This window comes from Rhinolophus sinicus, chromosome 5 (genome assembly GCF_057876585.1).
Source record: "Rhinolophus sinicus isolate RSI-liver-muscle chromosome 5, RSI-T2T, whole genome shotgun sequence".
NCBI classification, from domain to species: domain Eukaryota; kingdom Metazoa; phylum Chordata; class Mammalia; order Chiroptera; family Rhinolophidae; genus Rhinolophus; species Rhinolophus sinicus.
In genome coordinates, this window is record NC_142505.1 from 97122427 (window position 1) to 97133655 (window position 11229).

General features: G+C 43.4%; 1 long non-coding RNA gene across 1 annotated transcript in view; it reads left to right on the forward strand.

Annotated features, from left to right (window-relative positions):
- The window catches only part of LOC141567302 (uncharacterized), a 55347-nt gene extending 46686 nt beyond the window's left edge, over positions 1–8661 (forward strand). The window contains exon 4 of the long non-coding RNA XR_012489864.2: positions 8518–8661. This is a non-coding gene — a long non-coding RNA (uncharacterized LOC141567302). The remainder of the gene's footprint in view (positions 1–8517) is intronic.
- Positions 8662–11229: the final 2568 nt, after the last annotated feature.

Sequence of the window (11229 nt, forward strand, 5' to 3'; positions counted from 1 at the left end):
TGGGAGAGGTCAGTATTGATGGGGAGAGAAAAAACTCAGGACTAGGGCCTTCTGCCTGGAGACAAAAGGCCTCACTCAAGAAGTGGCATCGTTAGGGATAGGGGTGGAATGGGAACGGGACTTGAAGATCAGTACAGCCCGTTTTTGTCATTTTGCTAAGTAATTAACGTTATCAGAGATTACTAGATCTGGAAGGAACTGTAGAGATCATCTCTTGCACCTGCCTCAATTTACACCTAAGGAAACAGCCCAGAGAGGGAAAGCAACTTGGTCAAGGCCACACAGCAATTTAGTTTGACAATGTGGTAAGAACTTTAAGAACAGGCTTTAAGGTTTAGCTCTGATCCTGATGAGGTGTGGCTCTTTTAGTATCCTTGGGATTTAGATTTCTACATCTGCAAAATGGGGAATAAGTTTCAAAGACATTAAAACGTAAGAAGAAATGAAGGGGTCCAGAACATGCTATTGTTGCATAAAAATTATTTTGAGCTGAAGGCTTTTGAGATCCTGAAATCCCATATCTGCCTAAAAGCAGTGCCTTTCAAAAGAACTTAAATGTCATAAATCCCCTACCTGGGATCAACTCTAATCTTCTTGGAGATCAGAAGACGACGCTACATCAAAACAGACATTGTCAAAAAACGATTAATTTCCCCATCTAAACAAAATGCCTTTTCTCCCCTCTCTTTCTAAGAAGTCATTTGTTTCCCACAAGTGCCCTTCTCCCTTCCCCCATTAAGATAATATAAAAAAAGATAGTATGTAAGCCCCTTTGAGTCTTGTCTTTTTTATGAACTGCCATACATACATGATTAAAATCTATTTTTTCTCTTGCTAACTAGTCCTTTTAAGTTTCATTTGCAGGCCCCAAGTACTGAACTAAGAGGGTAGAGGGAAAGTTTACCTCCCTGACACGACTCATATAAAAGACAATAAATGTGTAATGATTTTATTCAACTCATTAACTAATGAATGATTTAGTGAGAAGGTAGAGCTGGTTCAAAAAGAAAATTTGAGGAACAGATATTTATATAATAAGTCAAATGAATGTGGAAATGAATTTTCTAGGAGATACAAAATTGGTTAATGTTCTACAGGGCAATGAAATTGTAACTTTTGGAACAGAAATCTACAAGTTAACATTTTCATAATGTCTGTTCTCTAAACAATTCGTGAATGGCAAAATCAAACAAAATCCTAATTAAATGCAGGTATCCCCCACTTTTCTGAAGTTCACATCACACCACTTCACTTTTATGAAAGTGAATTTACGCCATTTCTGCTTATGCAAGTTTCATAGAAACTCTCTACTTTTGGATAGTGAGGGAAACCCGTCATCTTCTGGTGAATCTATTAAACGATGACATTGAAAGAACTTGCATTTATGACTTTAGTTTATTTCTAAATTTTTGATTATTTGGGTTTAATATGATGATGTGATGACAAAAGGTCTGTCTGAAGTGTTGCTCAAATGTTACTATTTAGCAGGAAAATGTGCTTCTGGATTATCTGGGCCCATGATTTTTGATGGAGAGTCCATCCATCCATATGTCTCTGAAGCACACTCTGCAAGAGGAAGTTATCCTAGGAAAGAAAAAGTCTCCCAGTGTCAATCAGCCAAACTGCTGAGTATTTGAAATCCTGGACCGAGGAAGGGACGAGTCTTTGCTTGAAGCCAAAGCAAACAGATACTGTTGTCAGTTTAGTTGCGAATGAATGGAAGTAAGCCAATGACTTCAAGCTTTGGGAGAAGAAGGCCTGTTGAACTGGGGGTGGGTTTAGGCACTGTCTGCTAGCTTTTTCTATTTTGGGGGAGGGGGTCAAGACTTGAAGTCATTTCACTTCCTTTTACCACCTCGGTGACAAAATAGGCCACGCAGTTGATTGTCCAAGTCCAAGCCTTGGCCATGAGGTCTGGTCAGGGCTCAATCTGCCCCAGTCAGTGTTCTCTTGGGACTGCCTATTTCTGAATTGTCATCTGTTTGCATTTCAAACACTTTCATGATTTAGTTAAAAAATAGGCTGTCCCTTGTTCTTAGGCTGGCAAGGACCCCACTGAAACAGTGTTTGGAAATACTGCATATATTTGTGTTTCTCACCGCTCATGTGTCCGAGCTGAACTCTGTGTCAGGCTTTACTCTCTCCCACATACCTGCAGGGACAGGGGCAGCGCTGCATGGCTGGCAACGCTGTGGGTTGTTTGGGGAACACGGCCTTCCTTATTCCTTACCCTGTGAGACAGCCCCACCCCAGAGGGGCGCTCGTATGTTCTACACACCCCATCTGAACTTGCACTTGGGTGACACACTCTATGCATTCGTGCCTAGCAATAAGTGACCGACAGCTTTCAATTTGTTAACTATCCCAGAGATCTCCTTTTTAAGCAATGTATTAAAAAAAAAAAAAAGAACAGTTCTTGTTCATTCTTAAAGGCTTTGGAAATAGAGAAATATATTAAGAAGAAAATTTAAATGACCTAATTCTAGGCCTAGTATCCTGAGATAACAAAGGTGGTTAACATTTCATTTTGCTCTGTTTGCTTCCAGAGATACACATTCTTTAAAAAAAATTGAGATTATATTGTTTACTTAACTTTTAAATTGTGGTTGAAGCCAGTCCACATATCAGTCAGGCGATTGCAAAGATTTTTCTTTTTTTGATGGTGGAGAAAGTAAATGAGAGTGGGAGTGAGCCGTCGGAGCTCACGGATACCTGTGAACTAACCACCTCGAGGTACCTCTATCCAGAGAAATGATCCTCTGGCCACGTGTTGGGCTGGTGGCAATGGTCTCTTAGAGAAGATTCTGGGAGCCATTTACATAAATGTGCAGGGAGTAGGTGAACGTAAGACGCAGTCTCTCCACTTTGAGAATGTATGAACTCCAGCCTTCTCCAGTTTTGCCCACCTAGTTACCTAAACCAGAACGTGATTCTTACTTCCCCTCCCCTCTTACGTTTTGAAGATGCTGCCTTTAAAATATATCCTGAATCTGATCCCTTCTCGCCGTCTTCACGGTTACCACCTTGATCAATGTGTCTATCATTTATCACCGGGATGAGTTCAGTTAATGCTTATGGAAATAAAGACCAACTCAACGACAACAGGCAAATATACTTATTCAGAGCTTGCTGTATAACAAGGGAGCCAGCACCGTCACTTGTGTTTTGGCTAGGATTCAAAGGCAGGCAGAGGAGTGGGGAAACAAGCCTTCCAGTTGAGGAGAAGGCAGACTTCAGGTGTGTGCTGATCGGCAGCTGTCAGGGACGTGGTAGGTGAGCTATCTAGAAGCAGGGCATCTTACGTGATTGGTAAAGGGCACACATTTGGCTTTGTCTGGTTGATCCTACTTTGGAAATGTTATGAAGCTGTCAGTTGTTAATCTAGTCCTGCCTGTTCGGGACTTTTTGTTACAGGAGTTATTGTTTGGCTTCATGGATTTTTTTTTTCCCCCCTAGAGATAGTGGCATGACTTCCTACAAGTCGGACTTATAAATAGCAAATAGGCTGGCTTCCTGGGCTGGTTACTGTAGATAATGGACTGGTTTCCTGGGCTGGCTGCAGATAGAGGGCTAAGAGTTTTATTTTTATGTATAGCCTGGCCATTGTGTATTCAGTCTCTCATGCTGCAAAGTTTAATGGTGTTTCTTTAGTACCAACTTGATCGTGAAGCAGCTACTGTCATTGTCATCTCCATATACCTAGGAAGAAGCCGAGAGTCATTGAAGTTAAGTAACGTGCCCAAGATCACACAATAAGAGGAGCCTGGTTTTAAACCTCAGCAGTTTTCACTCCAGAAATCACTACCTTAGACTACCTCCCTCAGCCACTTAGAGACTGGGGTCACCCTGTACATGCTAATGTGTTAGCAGATAAGAATTTAAAATGTAACCTTTCCACCAGCAGAATTAGAATTTTGCTCCTGTTAATTCTCTTCCTGCGGAAGTCCGTCCATTCTCTATGACTTAACTCATCTTTTATCTTCTCAGTAAAACTGGACTCCCTTCACCCCATTTTCTTTTTAAATACCCAGTGGACTGACTGTAGGATACAAAGGCGTTCCCCCCACTGTTCTTGAGTTCTTATCTCTGAGAAGAGAATGAATGGAAGGTGTTGCGACAGTCCTTGTATACACACTTAGGAGACGGACTACCTAGGCTTGATTCTCAGCTCCCCTCCTTAGAAGCTAGAGAGAACTTGGGCCGATCTCTGAATTTATCCAAGCCTCAGTTTCCAAATCTGTAAATGGGGATGATGATAAGGTACCACCTACCTTATGACGATGAGCACAAAGATTGACATAACAGATGTAAAGCACATGCGTAATATCAAGACAGATGGGGAGTCCTCAACGTAAACTAAGCTGCAAATGCCCTTATAAGACTCTTTCTTATGGCCTTAACTAACATAACACTGAGAGTGGGAGTGTGAATCATCGACAGTTTGGGCTGGAAAGGAAGGGGAGAAAAAGAATCTTCCATAGTACTCTTTTCCAAAAATTGTCTGGGAAAAGTAAAGACTTTTTTCAAAAAGAAAAAGTTGACAAAAAATGGCATCTCACCCATCCCCATCCCACCACCACACATACTCCCCACCCCCGTACACTATTCTCTTTTGAGACCCTCCAATGATTACGAAAGAAAAAAGACTGAATGCAATTTTATTTTTACTAAGTGAATTGAACACTTGGTCTTTGTAAATCCAAATAAACACACAACACATTAAGAAGTTCAAATCCTATTTTGTCTTCTCTGGGTCACTGTATCTGAAATGAGTAGAAGCCAGATAAATAGGCATCCACTGGAGGAACAATACAGAGCTGCCTCGCCTTTTGTGTGTTGAAATAATAGCATATCAAGGGTCTTATTCTCTACTTGGGTGCAAAGCACAGAAGAATAATTTAAATTTCCAATTTAACAAAAGAACAGAGATCCACACCCCCACCACAGTTTATTTTCTGTCTCAGGGGTATCATTCAATCTAGCAGACCTAGAGAATTCTACAGAAAGAGAGCAGACTATTGGCTTAGTGGTGCCACAGGGTCTGGGGCAGGTCTCGGGAGTCCTCTTCTTCTGCACGGGAGGGGTGGCGAGACCTTGGGTGCAGATGCAGGAGAGTGAAGGTGGGAGCTTCCTGAAGTTCCCATCTGATGGCCTCTATTTTCTTAGTGATTTACAGGAGCAAAGTCAAGGGCTGAACATGGGACTGGGAATTTGAGGTCTGCAATGATAGGAAGAGGCATCAAGAATCATCTAGGACCGTGGGAAAATGAATGGACTAGTGATAGGAGATGCTCGAGGGTCCCAGTCGTGACAGGACAGTGACCCAGACAGCATGGTTATGCGTTCCTTCAGAGCCTTTAGGCTCTCAGGTTGCTGGTGCAGAGCAGGCACTCACTTGGTTTTAGCCGAGAAATGTGTGGTTTAGCCAAGTGAATATGACAAAATGAGAAGAGGCCAGGAGACTGGGCAAGAGGGACGATAATAAAAATGGGCCAGGGATCCTGAGCCTCTGGTCACTGTCCCTCACCTTCTCCCCATGCCAGGTCCTCACTTGGAGAGTGGTGTGCTTGAAAGTGAGATTTCAGAGGGGTTTTAGTGATTAGTAATATAGGGGAGGGGGAGAATTCCCCCCACCGTTCTTGAGTTCTTGTGGCTGGAGTACTAATAAAATTGACACAGGACCAGATTCACAGGAGAAAAGCCAATTTAGTATGTGCACCCGGGAGATCATAGATGGTGCTCCCTAAAATGATGAGCCAGCCAACTTTTTATACTCTGTAGGCAATTTGTGAAGAAGTGCCAGGGCACTTAGATTCCTCAATAGTGAGGAATCTAAATAAAGTTTGGGCTCGGGTAGTAAATTAGTAAAGGAGAAACAAGCTTTGTTTATGTAGAGTTTTTGAGCTCAGATTCCTTAACTCTAGTGATAAGGGAGTTTTTCTCAGCTTCCAGGGGCAGGGGTCGGGCGACCTTTCTCATGGCAGATTTATCGCCTGCTTTCAGGGGGACAGATAGAGGTCACGCTGTTCTGCTTGCATTGGCAGTTTTTGAGGTAACTTGAATTCAAAGTGATCAGTATGCCACATGGGATACCTTGGGGTAGCCCGCCCTGGGCCCTGGCAGTGATGACAGATGCAGGGTCTGGGGTGAGGCCATAGGAGGGACTGGTGAAGTGGGATGGGAAATGAGCTCATCAGAGGCAAGAAAAATCAAGAAACTGAGTGAACAGGATATTGGAAGGGTCAAAAATGTAGATACTGAAATCACCAATAATTAAGACAGAACTGCTATTGGAAAGAGGGATAGAGAGCCGGGAGCTAAATATTCAAGAAATAAAGAGTATGAGGCTGGGAGCAGGACTGTAATAAGGAGGGGCGGCTGGTGGTGTAATCTGATAACATGAGATTAAAAGCTGCAGGGGTTTTACAGAGGAAGGAAGGAGGTTACTCTGGAAGAGAGGAAGAAGGATACTACCCTACTTCCGGGCCTAGAGGATGGGAGAAAGTACAGTCCTTAATTGAGGGAACTTCAGGGAAAGTCTCATTTTCAGGGCAGAGCCAGGATTCTGTTAAAAATATCCCTTTGGAAATTCAGCTAACAGGTTAAGGTATAGGGAGGGATAAACTGTAACAGTAAACTGGAATGTGATATCGTCTTGCTGTGATTGCTCAGGGAAGGGATGTGGGGGAGAGTTATGGGTAGCAGGCGATAACGTAAATTTAAAGGAAGGTAGAAAGAAGTTCTCCTGGCAGACAAAAAGGAAGGAAGGAGAAAGAAGAACATGGACAAAGGCATGGTGGTATCGTACGGGGTGCCAGGTGGGATCTCTGCTCCCGCTCCCCACAAGAGAACGCAGGATATGGTGAGGCCAAAAAGGAACACCCACGGAGCCATAGATAGGGGAGTCATACTAGTATATTCTCGCTGGCGGCACTATACTCTCACTGGAGGCTGGATCCACACTGTCCGCAACCAGCCATCCTAACTGCAATCCGCGCTTGCCAGCCCAGCCACCATCCTCTTGCCAGCCCCCATTTTCTAGCAGCAATCTCTGCTTGCTAGCGTAGCCACAGCAGTTATATTAGTGGCCAATGGCTCACTGGTTACAGCTGACGGCCAACTAGCCACAGCTGATGGCCATCCAATCACAGTTGATGGCCATTTACTACCTGAGCCAGCACCTGTCTATGTGAGGCCGAGAGCCTGGAAACTACTTTCTGGGGCTCTGTCCCCACAGTGGCCTGGTTGGATGTGGGAAACTGAAAATAGCTGGGTGAGAGCCGAGGAGGAGGGATGAAGGGGCTGGAGAGTCCAAGGCAGGACCCCCATAATGAAGAGCCTTTTGAACTTTTCTTGGAAGTGATTATGAGCCATTGAAGGAATATAAGCAGGACAGTGGCTGGCTTTAAAAAAAAAGTATTGAATTCATTAAAACAACCATTCTGTGATTTGCATTTGTTTATTCATGTATCTATGAATGTAGATCTACATCTATCTCTCTATCTCTCTATCTAATCTATCTATCTATCTATCTATCTATCTATCTATCTATCTATCTATCTATCTATCTATCTATCTATCTATCTCTGATACCAAATATGAAGCTGATTCCAATTGTTCCAGCTCAGATTGTTGACATCTGGACTCAAACAAATACTGTAGCTTTAAGGCAGAGCAGAAGACTAAATGGCTTCGGGAAGAGGCTACAGACCCCTAGTGGTTAGGAGTCTCCACACAGGCAGAGACCTGAACTGGATTCCCAGGTTCTCACTTCCCAGATTATGGCCTAGGACCAACTCCTTAATGTCTCTGACTCTCCTTATCAGGTAAATGGGAACAGTAGTCCCTGCCAGAAAGGTTCCTGTGTGAACTAAAGAGATCATGCAGTAACGTGCTCAGCAGAGTGACTGTCTCATGGGAAGTGCTCAGTAAAGCTTAGCTGCTATTTTTAAGGTGTACGAACTTCAAGCCCACGTATGCTCAACGACTTACTTCCTCTTGGGTTTGGCTGCACATTGGAATCGCCTGGTCCAGGTTTTAAAAACACTCAGACCTTGGTTCCACCCGCAGGAATTCTGATGGAGTTGGTCCGGGTACAGTATGGGTGTTTCTATAAACCTCAGCGTGATTCTAACGTGCAGTGACAGTTAGGGCTGTCGGTTCTCCAAGTGGTAGACCCTGAACCAGGAGCATGAGCCTCACTGTGGAATTAGTGAGAAATGCAAAATTTCCCCAATCAACTGAATCAGAAACTCTGGGGGTGAATCAGCGATCTGTGTTTTAACAAGCTCCCCTGGTGGTTCTAATGAACACTCAAGTTTCCTAAGTACTGGTCTAGGGCTGGTCATTCTGCACCTGAACCAATGGGTGTCTCATCCTCCCCCTACCCACCTCCTTCACCAGCTCCAGTCCCTCTTCCTTTTTTTTCCCCTTTAGGGAAGAATGGTTGGATTTAGGGTTGAGATTTCTTGTTCTTTAGCTTACTTAATTTTGTATGTGTTGTTTTTCTTCTTTTAGGTACTCTTCCCTTCTCCCAACAAAATGTCGGTGCCAGATACGCGAAAATGGAGCTGAACAAGGAAGACATAGCGCCTAATCCCATGGAATGCCCCGTTGTGATATTGTAATTTATAATAAATATATATTTGGTCTCTGTCATCATATCTGCCACAGGGCATCTAAAAGTCTTGGAATTTCCGGTAAGGTGATCAATAAAGCTGTCTTTTGTCATGTTAATGAGTGACTTTTGGAAAGCACCTAAGGATGGGGGATCCTCATTGCTAGAGGATCCAACCCTGTGATTGAAGGTTGAAACTTTTAATCCCACCCCCTGACCTCCACGGAGGGGAAAGGGGCTGAGTTCAATTGGTGATTGAGTTAAATCACTAACGGCCAATGATTTAATCAATCGTGCCTGTGTTATGAAGCCTCTAGAAAAGCCCAGAAGGACAGGTTTCAGAGAACTTCTGGGTCTGTGAGCATGTGGGGATGTGGTGGGAGTTTTGTGCCCAGAGAGCATGGAAGCTCTGGACCCCTTCCACCTGGCTGTTCCTGAGTTATATCCTTTCACAATGAACCAATGTCTGCAGAAATGTCTCCAGAAACACCCCTCGAGAGCCCTTCTTAGGCTTTCCCATTGTCTCACCAACACTGGTGCTGAACCTTCCTTGAGGACTACCTAAATCTTCTCTTCAGGAAATTTAATACCTTGTAAAAGCCTCAAGCCTATTTTAATTCAATTATTTCATTCATTGTCAGGCTTAAAGAGCATAGGGTCTCCGCTCTGACTGAATGCATTAAAGAAAATCAAATAGTATAGATTATGGCATAATCCTCAAGGGAGCTATAAACAGAACCCCCTCTGCTGCCCATTCATTTCCCTGCATTAGTTAATACACACACTGTTACAGCACGTGCTTTTCCTTTTCCTCCCTGAATGCTCTCCAACTGAGCAGTCAGGGAAGAAAAGGAAAGGCACATGCTGTAACATGTGCTTTTTGTAAGAAAGAGAATTAAAACCCAGAACATAACAAGATGCTGGAGGAGAATTTACCCTTTTAATTTTTAGGGCTAGAAGGGATTTTTGATATTACCTGGTCTAACCTGCATAATTTACCTGGTGTGGGGCAGAGATCTAGAGTAGGGGATGGCTTGGCCAGTGTCCCAGAACTTCACTTCCAATGAACTCAGCTTGAAAATGACACATTCTTAGTTCTGGGCAAGTACAGTGAAAGGTGACATGGGACGTTCAAGTAAGGGGGTCAGGACAGTGGTTAAGGGGGCTGCTCTGGGCTCAAACTACCAGGGATCAAATCTTAGCCCCTCTCACGCCATCTGCCTCTGGGCAAGGTACTTAACATTGCTGGGGCTCCAGTTTTTTTACCCCAATTTGGGGGTGATCATAGTACCTACCCCAGAGTTGTGTCGAGTCAGACTGTACTTCACTAAAAAGCTTAGTACTGCACCTGGCACTTAGTAAGTGCTCAATACATTTTAGCTATTATTATTGTTACTGAAGAATTTTTTAAAAGGCTCTTATTGGGATGGTAATGGGAAAGCTCTCCTTCTTAGCGCTTTTATGGCAGTGGTTGTGTGCTCCCCGTAATGAGTGAATTTGTGACCCTGTGAAAAGAAAGTCCCAGAGGTCCTTTATTTAAGGGCAGACCTGTCTTCTAATGAGAGTAGAAGGGCAGGTGTCAAAGGATCAGTTCCATCAGAGAAGCAAGGGCTGGAAATGATGCTGTCTGATCCTTTGACAGGATCAGATACAAAGTGAATTTAAGTGCTTAAAAAAATGTGGGAGCTCAGTGAAAAGGAGGTGCTGGTAACAATAATAAAACTAATATTACAAGTATATTAACATCCATTATGTCATTTGATTCTCAAAATTATATATGAATATATATTCCATGGATATTCTATAGTAGGCTGTCTATAACTCTGTTGGATAAACAAATAAATAGTTGGTTAGGCATTATCATCCCACTTGAATGAGGGGAAATAGGGACTCAGTTAGCCTTTGCTATGTAGCAAATCACCCCAAAGCTTACTAGCTTAAAGCAACAATGACTCATGCTTCATGATTTTATAGGTTGGCAGGGTGCCTCTGCTGGTTTTGCCTGGACTCACAATGCTGGGTACTGGTGGGTCATTTGGATTGGAAGTTACGAGACGGCTTCACTTGTATATTTGGCAGTTGATGCTAGATGTGGGCTGTGCCTTGCTTTCCCTCCACATAGCTTCTCTTGCAGTAGGCTAGATTAGCTTCCTTACCTGGTGGTCCCAGGAAAGCATTCCAAGATGGCAGAGACAGAAGCTGCAAGGCTTTGAAACTCGCACAATGTTTCTTCTACCATATTCTGTTAGTCAAAACAAGTCACAACACCAGCTAAGATTCAAAGATTGGAGAAGCTGCCCTGTTGAGGAGAGAAGCTGTAAAGAATTTTGTAGATACATTTAATTTACTAGGAGATCAGCAAATATAATCTCTGACGAGCACTTGGCCAATGTCCCAGAGCCCATTAAGAGTCAGGTCCCTAGCTTGAACTTAGGTCCTGTGACTCCAGGACTTGTGACCTTTTTTCTATAGCAAGACCACCTTTACAGCAGAGTACACTTAGCTCAGGGATGAGGCAAAGATTTCTCTGCATTTAGACATCGTGGGACATTGGGCATCTGATGTGTCTGTTGAATAATGTCATAATCCCGAGACATTGTGGTTTGGACATA